Raw genomic sequence first — 14,660 nt, 5'->3', positions numbered from 1 at the left:
TCAATGTGCCAGGAGGGAGTACCCGGACCCGACCGCAACGTCAAGACACATGTGCTTTGTGCAGTAAATCTGTAGAAACTATTGAACACCTCATACTCAAATATTATGGTATCCATACCGATGTCGATACAGACACAGTCAATCTTCCTGAGGTCCTAGGTTTTGAGATAAGAATGGTCATGTATTTCAATCTGCGGTGGAAATTAGCAAAATGCGATTGGACGGTTGGTGTCCCAAAGCAGGGGTGTGACATAAGGTTAGAATTGTAGGAAGACGTATTTAAAGAAAATGGCGAATTTTAATAACTTCCAACAGCGTTAAACAAAAATAAGGAAAAAATTCGAGCATGGTGGCAACTGCCACCACCCTGTCTCAAAGGGCACGCTCCTGGCTTCCATCCATCCATCCACCATCGAAGCTCTGGCGGGTCAGCGGCCGACGTGCCCCGTGCGCACTGTGTTAACAGTTGTACGCTCTTGTCACAGGCACAAACCGCTTGGCTGCACTCAGCGCCCGCACCGGACCAAGCCAGCTCTCCACGCCGGACTTCAGATTGTTACGCCGGATTTTCCGCAAGTTGTACCAGGAGGCGTGACCGTCAGCTGCGCAGAACTACTGCGCTGCCCTACGCCAGTGCCAGGAGCTACAAAAGGAGCCACATCAGCGCAGCTAGCCTCACTTGGCAGCAGCGACGTGCCCCGTGCGCACTGTGTTAACAGTTGTACGCTCTTGTCACAGGCACAAACCGCTTGGCTGCACTCAGCGCCCGCACCGGACCAAGCCAGCTCTCTACGCCGGACTTCAGTTGTTACGCCGGATTTTCCGCAAGTTGTACCAGGAGGCGTGACAGTCAGCTGCGCAGAACTACTGCGCTGCCCTACGCCAGTGCCAGGAGCTACAAAAGGAGCCACATCAGCGCAGCTAGCCTCACTTGGCAGCAGCGACGTGCCCCGTGCGCACTGTGTTAACAGTTGTACGCTCTTGTCACAGGCACAAACCGCTTGGCTGCACTCAGCGCCCGCACCGGACCAAGCCAGCTCTCCACGCCGGATTTTCCGCAAGTTGTACCAGGAGGCGTGACCGTCAGCTGCGCAGAACTACTGCGCTGCCCTACGCCAGTGCCAGGAGCTACAAAAGGAGCCACATCAGCGCAGCTAGCCTCACTTGGCAGCAGCGACGTGCCCCGTGCGCACTGTGTTAACAGTTGTACGCTCTTGTTACAGGCACAAACCGCTTGGCTGCACTCAGCGCCAGCACCGGACCAAGCCAGCTCTCCACGCCGGACTTCAGATTGTTACGCCGGATTTTCCGCAAGTTGTACCAGGAGGCGTGACCGTCAGCTGCGCAGAACTACTGCGCTGCCCTACGCCAGTGCCAGGAGCTACAAAAGGAGCCACATCAGCGCAGCTAGCCTCACTTGGCAGCAGCGACGTGCCCCGTGCGCACTGTGTTAACAGTTGTACGCTCTTGTCACAGGTTAGTGTTATCGCCGTATCGATTCCTTGACTTATCTTCTGTATTGTGTGTCGTCGCTGCTGCCTGATTTTGGACTTGTGCTTCTGTGCTGTCTCAAGCTGCAGTGCTTTATTATCTTGTTGCACCCGAAAGGCTGCTTGCTTTCAAATGCCTAAAGAGTTAAATAAGCTGAAGGAAGAAATGAGGGCTGAATTAGTTAAACTTAAAGACGAAGTAAAACTTGAACTGAAGGCCTTTCGAGAGGCTATGGAAAGAGATTTGCGAAACGAAATTCGTGAGCTAAAAACCGAGCAAAAAAGCTTGACCGAGAGCCTTGAGTTCGCGCATGGGACAATAGAGGACATCAAAAAACAACTGGATGATGAGGTTTCCAAAAACGTGCAACTATCAACTGATAATGAGGCGCTGTGTGCCAGATGCGCATCTCTCGAAAGTAAATTGCAAAATGCAGAAAGCAGGCTTACTCATGCTGAACAATATTCAAGGAAGTGTAACATTGAAATACAAGGAATAGCAGAGACTGAAGGCGAATCTGTGAGTGACATTCTCTCTAAAATTGGCAACACCATCTCAGAACCGATAGAAGAAGCTGACATTGAAGTCTGCCATCGCGTGCCGACGCGAACTGCTGGGAAATCGCACATCCTCGTCCAATTCAAATCCCGCCGGAAGCGAGACATGGTCCTGACGAAGGCGAAAAAAACACGGCTTACAAGCAAAGACATCGGCCTAGACAAATCAGATGCAATATATGTTAATGAGCACCTTTGTCCCGCATTGAAGAAACTACTTGCAATGGCTGTGAAAAAAAAATGAGTGTCACTGGAAATCGGTGTGGTCCTACAACGGGAAAATCTTTGCCAAGCAGGCAGATAACACGCCCACTGTGCATGTGACAGGTGAGGACGTTGTCGACAAGATTTTTTCTACTCAAGCGGGCAACACAGCTCGTGATGCCGATAACGTGTGATTGCCGACATCGTGCTCACCTGGCTATCTGCTTCGTGTTTTCAAGCATTGAAAGATGGATTATCAGGAGCTTACTCTGCCATCTGATGTGAAGTTTGATTATTTATCATGCGAATCAGTTATGCATATCAATGCACGTTCAGTGAACCGTAAAGAAGAAGACATTGTCCTTTTATTACAGCAATTTTGCTCTCAATTTTCTGTCCTAATGCTGTCGGAAACTTGGTATACAAACAGCAGCAAAATGTTGGAACTAGATGGTTACAATAACTTCTTTCTTAATCGTAAAAACAGCAGGGGTGGTGGCGTCGCAATTCTAGTTGCAAAGCACAAGAAGTGTGAAATTTTGCCGGAATTCAGTAAGACCACTGTGGATTATGAAATCTTAACGCTGAAAAATAAACAAGAAATAATTTCTGTCTTGTATCGTCCACCAACTGGGAATGTTGCACGCTTCTTAGAATTTTATGAAGACTTCTTGGAATTTATTTGTAAAAACAACCTTAGGCTCATCAGTGGTGGTGATTTTAACATAAACATGTTAGAGGAAAATAACTGTGTTCGTGACTTTAGCACAAAACTGGTTTCATCTGGTTTCATAAATGTGATGAAAACACCAACTCGAATTACATGTTCTACATCATCCATGCTAGATCTCATTGTTACGAATCTTGACACTGAAATTTACAATGCAGGCACAGTTGCCTGCGACGTTAGTGATCACTGTCCTACTTTCTTAACATATCGCATTGATTCACTGGACACGAATGTGAAAAGGGAAACATTTTTTGTTCAGCGCATTACCGAAGGAAAGCTAATCTCGTTCAAGAATGAAATCATGAACCAAGATTGGTCTGCCGTGCTAAAAAATGTGGATGCGAATGACGCGTATAACGAATTCATAAATCATTTTGTGTGCATCTATGCTAAACATTTCCCTTTGCAAACTATCGTACCAACAAAAAAGATTAAGAAACCATGGGTCACTCGAGAACACTTACAAATGATCAAAAATAAAAATCGTCACTTTCATTCTTTCTTGCGTGCACGTTCAAAAGAAACTCTAAAGGAGTTTAAAATATTGCGGAATAAGCTAAACGCTGAGCTTCGGAGAGCCAAATCTTTATACTATGAGCAGTTATTTGCAGACTGCGCTCGACAACGCCCGGATGCTGCATGGAAAGCAATAAACACTGTTTTGGGTCGTAAAAGTAAAAGTTCCCTTCCGGATGTTTTAACACATGAAGGTGGTGAATTGAGCGGTAAAGCGCTTGCGGATTACCTTAACAATCATTTTGTGAGTATTGCAAATCCTTGTGACTATTCTCCAGATACAACTGGAATCTCCACTAGTACAATGAAAACAATATACCTTCAGCCTACTGATGAGCAGGAGATTTATAACACTTTCATGTTGCTCCGAAACAGTAAGGCGCTTGATATTGAAAACATTCAAATCATGCCGATAAAGTATGTATTGACCTTACTTACATCCGTACTTGCTTACATATTTAATTTAATACTGGATTCGGGCGTCTTTCCTGAAAAAATGAAATGTGCCAGGGTTTCTGTAATCTTCAAGGGCGGCGACCCAAACTTGGCAACAAACTATCGCCCAATTTCAGTCCTTCCTGTATTTTCTAAGGCACTAGAAAAAATCATTTTTGCTCGTATAACTAACTTCTTTAACAAAGAAAACATAATAACAAATGCACAGTTCGGTTTTAGGAAGGACAGATCGACGGAAACTGCTTTACTAACATTAAAAGAAAATATTTTACGAAACATAGAAAGTAATTTGTTCTCGTTGGCTGTTTTTATAGATTTCAGCAAGGCTTTTGACTGTCTGGACCATAACATTCTTCTATCCAAAATACAAGCTTACGGGATCCGCGGCACGTGTCTAGCTTTGCTGAAATGCTACCTCAGCAACAGGTTTCAGAGAATGTTTGTCAAAAACTGCAGCTCATCCCTTTTTCCGATAAAGAGTGGCGTACCCCAGGGAAGTGTGTTAGGTCCGCTGTTGTTCAATACATACGTTAATGACTTGGTGAATATTGATAATACAGTAAAACTAGTGATATATGCTGATGATAGTACTATTCTTATTTCTGGCCCAAATGCTGATGGTTTAATCATGCAATGTAATGAATTTTTAGCTAAGCTATCCACATGGTCCAAGTTAAACAGACTTCAAATCAATTGCACTAAAACTAAAGCTATTATATTCCGCGCTAAAAACAAATTAGTTGAAATAAATCACACTATAACCTATGAGCACCAAGAAATTGAAATCGTTGACAACCATAAAATATTAGGTGTACATTTTTCCTCACATCTAACCTGGGATGCTCACATTGATCACCTTCGTAAAAAACTTTCCTCGATTACAGGAGTTATATCGCGCTGTCGTACTGTACTTCCACCCAAGATAAAACTTCAAGTATATCATGCTTTGTTTAACTCTCATTTAAGATACTGCAGTCTAGTTTGGGGCACAACCACAAAAACCAATTTAAATAAACTCCTGGTTTTACAGAAAAAAATCATCCGTTACATAGCAAATATTGAGCCCATGGAAACTACAAAGGGCGCATTTGAATCATTCAATGTCATAAGTGTAGACAAGTTGTATGAATTTCGCCTATTAAAGTCAATCTACTTTTCCTCCCCTGAAGTTACTAACCTTCTAAAGTCCTTGGCATCCTTAGAGCGACGAAATATTAGCGTGCAAACAAGAAATGTTGATGCGTGGGCAGTTCCTCATTTTCGTACATTTTATAAATATCAGTCACTTACCCATAACCTCCCTACAATACTAAACAAATATAGACACACAGTGGGCTTGAACAAAAAACAATTACATTCCTGTTTTGTGCAGTTGTGATCCATTAATCTTTGTTTGTTGTTTCCGCGTATGTGCTTTTCAGTTGTTTTATTTTGGTTTCAGTTCATTACTGGTAGCTTTATGTGATTGACATCATTATTACCTGTCACAGTAACTGTTTTATTATTTCCCTATTACTGTCTACCTATGTACTATTCATCTATTATGTTTCTATTCTTTACGCTGCTGCCTTGTAATGGTCTCTTGGGCCTCGTCAAGCTTTTGTGTAGCTTTTAGCCCAAGAGACCATCCAGTTGTCTTCTTCTGGAAATAAAGATGTACTGTACTGTACTATATGTATCCGAATTACCGCCTTTAATTTCGCGGTATGCACTGAGTCCCAACATGGTTTGTTCTAGTGTGCGAAATGTCTTCTAAAACCCTGCCACATCGACGGTTGTAATTAAAGTAGTTAATTTGATTGGACGAAAGTACATTTCTGCGTGGAACCCACTAGCTTGCGTGGGTCGCCTTATGCCCTGCGATATTGGAAAGGAAAGTGTCGTTTAAATGGGCTATTCCGAATAATAATACCCTCTATGACTTAGAATAGGGAACTAGCCGAATATGTTTTGCTAGGGGAAGAAGAAAACTAACACGAATTTGCACTCTAAAGATGTTTGCATGGGCAGCTAATTCCAATATACAGCAAACAAACCCAACCAACAAAAGAATAAATAAACCAATTTTTAATCATGAATGGCAATTTGCCAATGTCCCCCAAAGAAAAAAGTGTACAATAGCTGCATCTTACTGGTACTCCCCTGTGGGGCACAAACGTGGAGGCTGACGAAAAGGGTTCAGGTTATGTTAAGGACAACGCAGAGAGCTATGGAAAGAAAAATGATAGGTGCAACGTTAAGACACCCTTCAAGAAGACAGGAATCCGTCACAGCACAGTGCAGGACATTGCCTACCCGAGTGGAAACCAGACATGCAGAAGGGAGGCTGCACGCCTTCTTTTAACTTTTCTGCAGAACACGGATCTTGTTTTTAAATGGTGACAGCAGGAACGGACTATGGCCTACTGTGATTGAATGTGTGCGTAGATGGTGTCTTACGGAGTGGACTATTTTATACTGTGAGTGAATGTGTGTATGGAGTGTGGCACTACAATGGCCTATGCTCTACTGTGACTGAATATGTGCATAGATGGTGACTTCTGGAGTGGACTGTGATGTGAACTGTGTGGATTGATAGTGTGCATAGATGGTGACTGCGGGAGAGAATGTGTGCTATTATAAGAGACTGTGAGCTTAGCGGGGTAGATGTGGCATTGTTAATATCGAAGGGACGCTGCGGTGGAGCAATTGACAGCAGATAAAGCAAGGCTAACCCCACCTGTAGCATTCAACACCTCAACCTGAACCTCAACCTTAAGAGACCGGAAGCGGGCGGAGTGGGTGAGGTAACAAACGCGGGTTTGTGACATCGTAATCGAAATCAAGAGGAAGAAATGGGCTTGGGGAGGGCATGTACTGCGAAGGCAAGGTAACCGGTGGTCCTTAAGTGCAAATGAATGGATTCCAAGAGAAGTTGAGCGTAGCAAGAGGGGGCAGAAAGTAAGGTGTGCAGATGAGATTAAGAAGTGTGCGGGCATACGTTGGGCGCTGCTGGCAAAGGGCAGGGTCAATTGGAGGGACAAGGGAGACTCCTCTATTTATTTGTTTGTGTATACTGCAATCCCTGAGTTCGGATTCTAGCAGGGTGGGGATAAAAACTAAGGAGTTTAATAAAACAGGCATAAGTAAACAATAATAACTGTGCAAGTTGAAGCTCTTCTGCACCATTGGGAATACAACAATTAAACATATACTAAAGAACAGTGAAATAACAAATGCAATGGAAACTAGGTGATATGTAGCGAGAACAACGCCAGCGAAGGCTGCAGAACTTCATTGTTAGTGAGATTTTTCCAAATCGGAAATAATTCTTTGAAGGAATGAATATTTAAAGCAGTTATTTCGAACGCCAAAGGACTTAAAGTTAGCTGGTGTCACTGTCGCGTCCTATATAAGGACGAAAAAACAAAAAATTGGTGAGTTCCGTTCTGTAGGGGCTTTTAATTGATTGATAGATAAATTTAAGTCGTTCACAAAAATTTCACTCAGTTATTGTCGGAAGACCAGCTTGGATTAAAAGATGTGTTACTGATGTACGTCGGTAATTGTTACATATGTAGCGTGCCGCCCTCTCTTGAACTTTCTCTAAGTTATACATGTTATTTTGTGTGAACGGGTCCCAAATGATAGCAGCATTATCTAAGGTAGGCAGAACAATACTTTTGTAAGCAAGTAGGCGTGCAGATGGGGTAGACAACCGCAATGCCCGTCTCAAGAAAAACAGTTCACGAAAAGTGTTATAGACGCTTTACAGCGCGGGAGCATGTGCGCCGCCATATTTGGTCATGTTGCCATTCCGCCATCGCCGGCCTTCGGGCCTTCTCGTTTCGAAGGCTGCCAGCGCGCTGGTGTCCGGTCGCAAGACGCTTCTACTACTCTCGCTGTGGATAACGAGCTGTCGGGCGGCACAAAAACTTCGTTTGAGTGCGCATAGAACTTGTTGGTACTGGACAATGTTTGATTCAACCGGCTCATTTACATGTCTCCTTCAGGCTGCCCGCATCGGCTCGTATGTGTCAACAAACCGCAGTCAGCTATGTGCGCGTTCATATTTATTCAGTAAATTCACCGTCTAACGCTATTTGTGGGCCGTACAACTTGTCGAACTGCAGATTAAAAGTGGGACAATGTCTGAAAGTTTGCTTTTTATAGCTAGATATTTTTGCCGAATGGAGGAATATATGTTTACAGCTAGCTATTAAAGGGACACTGAGGAGAAATTGAAGTTGTCTTGTATTGATAGAATACCAGCTCCTGATCACAAAAATGCCGCTCTTACTGAAAACAAAGCTTTTTGTAAGGTAGAAAATAGCAAGAACCAAAATACAGGTATCGCCACCACAGGCCAATCTCGCAAGTACATGCGTGGTGACGCCATAGGACAAGAGACGCCACCTTGGAGGAATTTTCCATCCTACTTGATCTTGCGAATCTCTGCTGCTGATAAAGGTAGGTTGCGCAGATCAATATTGTTGCAAGTTTTGTTTTAAAACCAATAGTGCACTTTTATCACACAAAGAAGGCAGGCAAAAGACAATCTGAATGTTGGATGCAAAGTAAACGGATGCTTGGCGGCGCCACAGGCGGCCAGGAGAGTTCGATTTGTTATGGCGCTTCGCGTCTATGAGCTTTGCGTGCCCCGTGGTTTTGTTTTTGACGCGCTTCGATTTACAAGCGCCGAACAGCAGAGGAACTCCAAGTGCCGCTTCAAGTGCTAGTTAACCTTTGAAGGAGCCTGTAAAGGCTTGTCAGATGATCGCCACGGTCGATGAAAAGCTATGATGGCACGATGGTCGGCGATCGTACAAGGCAGCACTTGTGTATTCGCACGCTTGCCCGGCGAAACATTCCCGGCTGTACCAGTCAACTTCAAACTACTTCACGGAAATCGTTTATTAGGGACGGGCGACAAAGTGTACAACAGCATAATCTTACCGGTACTCACCTACGGGGCAGAAACGTGGAGGCTAACGAAAAGAGTTCAGCTTAAGGTAAGGACAACGCAGCGAGCCATGGAAAGAAAAATGATAGGTGTAACTTTAAGAGATCGGAAGCGGGCAGAGTGGGTGAGGGAACACACACGGGTTAATGACATCCTAGTCGAAATCAAGAGAAAGAAACGGGCTTGGGCAGGGCATGTAATGCGAAGGCAAGATAACCGCTGGTCCTTAAGGATAACGGAGTGGATTCCAAGAGAAAGTAAGCGGAGCAGGGGGCGGCAGAAGGTTAGGTGGGCGGATGAGATTAAGAGGTTTGCAGGCAAAGGGTGGATGCAGCTGGCAAAGGATAGGGTTAATTGGAGAGACATGGGAGAGGCCTTTGCCCTGCAATGGGTGTAGTAGGGCTGATGATGATGATGATGATGATGATGACAAGGTACAAGGCAGTTCAGAAAAATTGCTCGTGGCCTAGCTCTGTTAGGCCAGGATATACCTAGCGAAAGCGCGGAGATTTCTGCATCAGAAGAGTGCATTCACTGGATGCGCCGTCGTGGCGGAGCGGTAGCGTTTCCGCCTCAAACGCCGAAGGGCCTAGTTCGATTCCGAACCGAACCTCGGCACCGGACTTCTTTTCTTTATTCAGTGAGTTGTGCCGGGGGTTTCAGTGGCGCTCCGATGGATGCCGCCGATGAATACGTTGGTTAGCGGTTAAGCGCAGGCTCTGCTAAGGCGCGTTTATGCTGCGGCGAGGCGCGCGCGCGCTGCACGGCGAATTCACGTCCGTCAAAGGGAGACCCTCTATACTCTAACTGCGCTTCACCGGCGACGCGTTCGGCGGCTTCGGCGCACTCTGACCGCACTGGCGGGGAGATTGGAGCATGTATCTATTTCGCGCCGAGTGCGCTAGCCACCGCCGGCCCGGCCCGACTGATTTGGCTCCGAGGCGAGGTGCGCGTTATATTGCATAGCTGCGGCAGTTGGGCGGAGCTCTTCTTTTCGAGCTCGGCTATTTTAATCCATTAAAAGTTGTGACGTTCCTTGTGTGTGCTACGAGTGTCCGCGTTCGACGGCGCAGCGTAGACGGAGCCCCCAGTGGCGGAAAAAGCACTCAAGGGAAAGCAATTCAGCTGGAAGAGAGGAGATCGGCGACAGCTGGTCTCGTTTTGGAAGCAGCCAGCACACATGTTTCTACTGTATATGGCTGCAAGCAACTTGAGTGGGATTGCTTTCGGGCCTGCCGCCATGGACCGCACGGAGAAGACCCAGGTGACAGCTGCGTCCAATTACCGAGCCATACTCGTTGAGAGTGAACGACCAAAACGAAGGGGTTTGAGCACAACCGGACCCCCTTTCCATAGTGTCGGCACGTGTCGAACGCCGCCGCCGCCGCCGCCGCGGGGAGACGGGCGTTATCTTCCCCAATTGCCGTGACCGTGCCGGGGACAAAGGGCCTCGTTTCGGCGGGCCTGGCCCCGTGACAAGACGGCGGGCATCATCACCAACACTCCCGAGCACATCCTAGGACAAGGGACCACTTTCCCGGCCTTTTAGTGACCTCGCGTTCCGGCCTTGAGTGGTGAGTGTTATTTGATGGAGAACGGAGGTCGGTGACCCGCGGGAACCGTCAGCGGGCCAGAGACCGTCTACCACAGCCGACGCTACCTCGACGACAACCTTCTTTCCCTCGGACTCAACACGTGACGGGGGCGAGACCATAAGTGCGGTGGTGTGTTTGTGCGCCCAAGTGAAAGCTCTAGGCCCCTCCCACTCCGGCGTGGGCGTCCTCAACCTAGGGAATGTGGGGAATAAGAAGGATATAAAAATCGACAAGGAGTACGGAAGAAAGAACGGTCAGGACGACGTCGTTCGCCAAGGGGGCCTTCAGCGCCGAAGCCCGACGGCGTGCAGCTTCTGCCAGCAACCGTTCGAGCTCAACTCCGGAGCCCCTCCATCGTCCCCATGAAGTCGTCGGCGCGTAAGCTCGGACACCCCATCCTCTGATGTATAATCATAATCATGTATAATTATTGAATATCTGTTTGTTTAAACTGAGCCATACGGTGTCTCTTTGCCTCTCCGTCCCGTGTGGACCTGCGCATTATGGGGTGTCGTCACACTGGTGTCAGAAGTGGGGTCTCAAAAGCAAATGTCCTCTGAATGCTGCGACATTCATGACTTGAAAATTGGAATCAAAAGGGAATCACGGGACTGATTGTGGGACTTTTATCCCCATTTGAGAGGCCTGAGGCACCGGAGGGCTTGAGCGAAAAAAAAAATGTCTGTATCTGAGGGAGCTCCCACTCCACAGCCCTCCCTCGGAGCAAGCATGCTGGCATTAGGAAGCGTCATTCCGACGTTTACGGGAGATAAGACAGGGGTTCCAATCTGCGATTTCTTTTCCATGCTAGAAGAAGAAGAAGCGCGCGAGGTTGCCGCGCAGATAACGCCAGGAGAGGCTCCTGCCACGAGCCCTCGCGAGTCTCCAAGCAGACAAAGGGTCACAGACTTACTTGGTATGACTCATTTCATTTCATTTATTTGTCCCTTAAAGGCCCGAAGGCATTACATAAGGGGGGGCGTACATACAGGTTGGAGGGTAGTAGCAGAGAACACAAAAGAAAGAAAGGGGGAAAAATACACGGGGTACCAAAAAAGTGTACAATAATATACAAACTAAAAGCAAGAAATAAACATACAAAAAGAAAACAAGGAACAATTGGCACTTCGGTGTCGCAGTATGAATATGTTTATGAGAAGTGATTAGCCAGTTTCTCGCGGAAAAGGCGGCGATCGGAGCATGTTATTACGTTGTCGGGAAGGCCATTCCAGAGTACTATGGCGTCGGGAAAAAATGAACTGCTCATTGCGGAGGTGCGGGTTTTAATGCGTGCGATTGGGTTACTGTGGTTTAGGCGGGATGAAGTACGTGGGGGTGGCTGCAGCAACAAATGTCTTGGTGAGCGATAAAAGAAAGAGTGAAAGAGGCATAGACGGGAAATAACACGGCGAGTTGCTAGTGTTTGAAGGCCGAGGGATCGTTTTAGTAATGTTACGCTGGTATTTCTTGAGTACTGCGAAGTAATAAAACGGGCGGCGCGATTTTGAATGGCTTCAAGGTCTGAGATGAGATACGATTGTGATGGATGCCAGACAGATGACGCGTACTCCAATTTAGGACGTACGAATGTTATGTATGCCAACTTTTTTACTTCAGGTGATGCAGATTTTAGATTGCGCCGGAGAAAACCAAGTGTGCGTGATGCTTTGGAACAGATGGTCTGAATGTGTGTTGTCCATGACAGCGATGATGTGATGTGTACTCCTAGGTATTTATAAGATGATGTTCTCGTGACGGCGACCGATTTTATGTTGTAAGTGCTATCAATAACTGTGTTTTTGCGAGAGAATGATATGGAGTGGCATTTATTTAGATTAAGAGGCATGTGCCATTTGTCACACCACGCTGAGATAGTGGTTAGATCCTGTTGAAGAGCGGCAATGGCGCTAGCGCCGTGGATGGGGCTGTAAATTACGCAGTCATCTGCGAATAAACGTAGCGTTGATTTTGTGTTGATCGGTAGGTCATTGATGTAGATGAGGAATAAAAGAGGTGATAAGCCTGCACCTTGAGGTACGCCGGATGTTACGTCGGAAAAAGCTGAGCGACAGTTATTAACACAGGTGAACTGCTTACGTCCCTTAAGGAACTGCTCTAGCCAGGAGAGCAAAGTTTGTGGAATGCCGAGCGATGACAACTTAAAAAGAAGAAGATTATGGGAAACACGATCAAATGCTTTTGAAAAGTCGAGAAAGATAGCGTCGATGAAGGCCGATATCCGCTGCGAAATCGGAAAGCTAAGTCGGACTAATGACGTAAACAGAGCGGAGTTGTGAACTGGTTAGAATTGTATAATGCCGCAGCTCATAACATTGCTATGCGCTTATGTGTTAAGATATTGGAGTTGGTAGTTAAACCTTTCTGTCATTAAGTAACACCTTCACAGGAGAGCATGCGGAGCGCATGCAGAACCTGCCCTACTTCCTTTCGTTATATATATTTCTGTCTGTACCGTGATCGTGTTAGAAGTGGGAGCTCCTTTGTAACTGTGGTAAATTTATTTCATCTAGTTTGGACTAGAAAGGAGAGGCTTGGGTGCTGAATTTCATGTTTATCTGTGAAAGAAGATCAGTGCTGCCCCTGGAGACGCCAGTTATGACAGCTGAGGCATATGGTGTTGTGCAGTGGTTTTGAGTGCAGCGAAAAGTGTTTTGTCGGACGCACTGTGCGAGGCGATTTAGAAAGAGAAGGGGAGCTGCATGGACTCAAATGTTCGGAGAACATTCTTCTGGAGGGTGAGCGAGTGTGACGTTCCTTGTGTGTGCTACGAGGGTCCGCGTTCGACGGCGCGGCGTAGACGGAGCCCCCAGTGGCGGCAGAAGCACTCAAGGGAAAGCAATTCAGCTGGAAGAGAGGAGATCGGCGACAGCCGGTCTCGTATTGGAAGCAGCCAGCACACATATTTCTACTGTATATGGCTGCAAACAACTTGAGTGGGATTGCTTTCGGGCCTGCCGCCATGGACCGCACGGAGAAGACCCAGGTGACAGCTGCGTCCAATTACCGAGCCATACTCGTTGATAGTGAACGACCAAAACGAAGGGGTTTAATCACAACCGGACCTGCTTTACATAGTGTCGGCACGTGTCGAACGCCGCCGCCGCCGCCGCGGGGAGACGGGCGTTATCTTCCCCAATTGCCGTGACCGTGCCGGGGACAAACGGCCTCGTTTCGGCGGGCCTGTCCCCGTGACAAGACGGCGGGCATCATCACCAACACTACCGTGCACATCCTAGGACAAGGGACCACTTTCCCGGCCTTTTAGTGACCTCGCGTTCCGGCCTTGAGTGGCGAGTGTCATTGGATGGAGAACGGAGGTCGGTGACCCGCGGGAACCGTCAGCGGGCCAGAGACCGTCTACCACAGCCGACGCTACCTCGACGACAACCTTCTTTCCCTCGGACTCAACACGTGACGGGGGCGAGACCATAAGTGCGGTGGTGTGTTTGTGCGCCCAAGTGAAAGCTCTAGGCCCCTCCCACTCCGGCGTGGGCGTCCTCAACCTAGGGAATGTGGGGAATAAGAAGGATATAAAAATCGACAAGGGGTACGGAAGAAAGAACGCTCAGGACGACATCGTTCGCCAAGGAGGCCTTCAGCGCCGAAGCCCGACGGCGTGCAGCTTCTGCCAGCAACCGTTCGAGCTCATCTCCGGAGCCCCTCCATCGTCCCCATGAAGTCGTCGGCACGTAAGCTCGGACACCCCATCCTCTGATGTATAATCATAATCATGTATAATTATTGAATATATCTGTTTGTTTAAGCTGAGCCATACGGTGTCTCTTTCCCTTTCCGTCCCGTGCGGACCTGCGCAATATGGGCGGTCTACACAGTACATATCTGAAGGTACATGCAAGTTGGCGAGAGAGCCAGATCCAGTGGACCCGTTGGATATAGCGGAAGCCGTTGAAGCGTCGTGCGCCGGCTTTGGTTTCAAGCCGCCGACTTTAAACGTGACCGCCCTCGAGCACCCATTTGTTTTTTTTTTGTGGCAAAAAATAAATAAATAACTTGGCCTTTACAACCGTGGGAGACCTCGACGCCGCCTGCTGCGCCGTGCAACCGCGCCGTTCAAGGAATCACAATCCGTTGGCCCCAAAACCCCGGCCAGCCTACGATGGGCGCAAGGCGCCGACCTTGTCCTGGCC

Source organism: Amblyomma americanum, chromosome 2, assembly GCF_052857255.1.
Source record: "Amblyomma americanum isolate KBUSLIRL-KWMA chromosome 2, ASM5285725v1, whole genome shotgun sequence".
Classification (NCBI taxonomy): Eukaryota; Metazoa; Arthropoda; class Arachnida; order Ixodida; family Ixodidae; genus Amblyomma; species Amblyomma americanum.
This window is presented reverse-complemented; position numbering follows the sequence as displayed.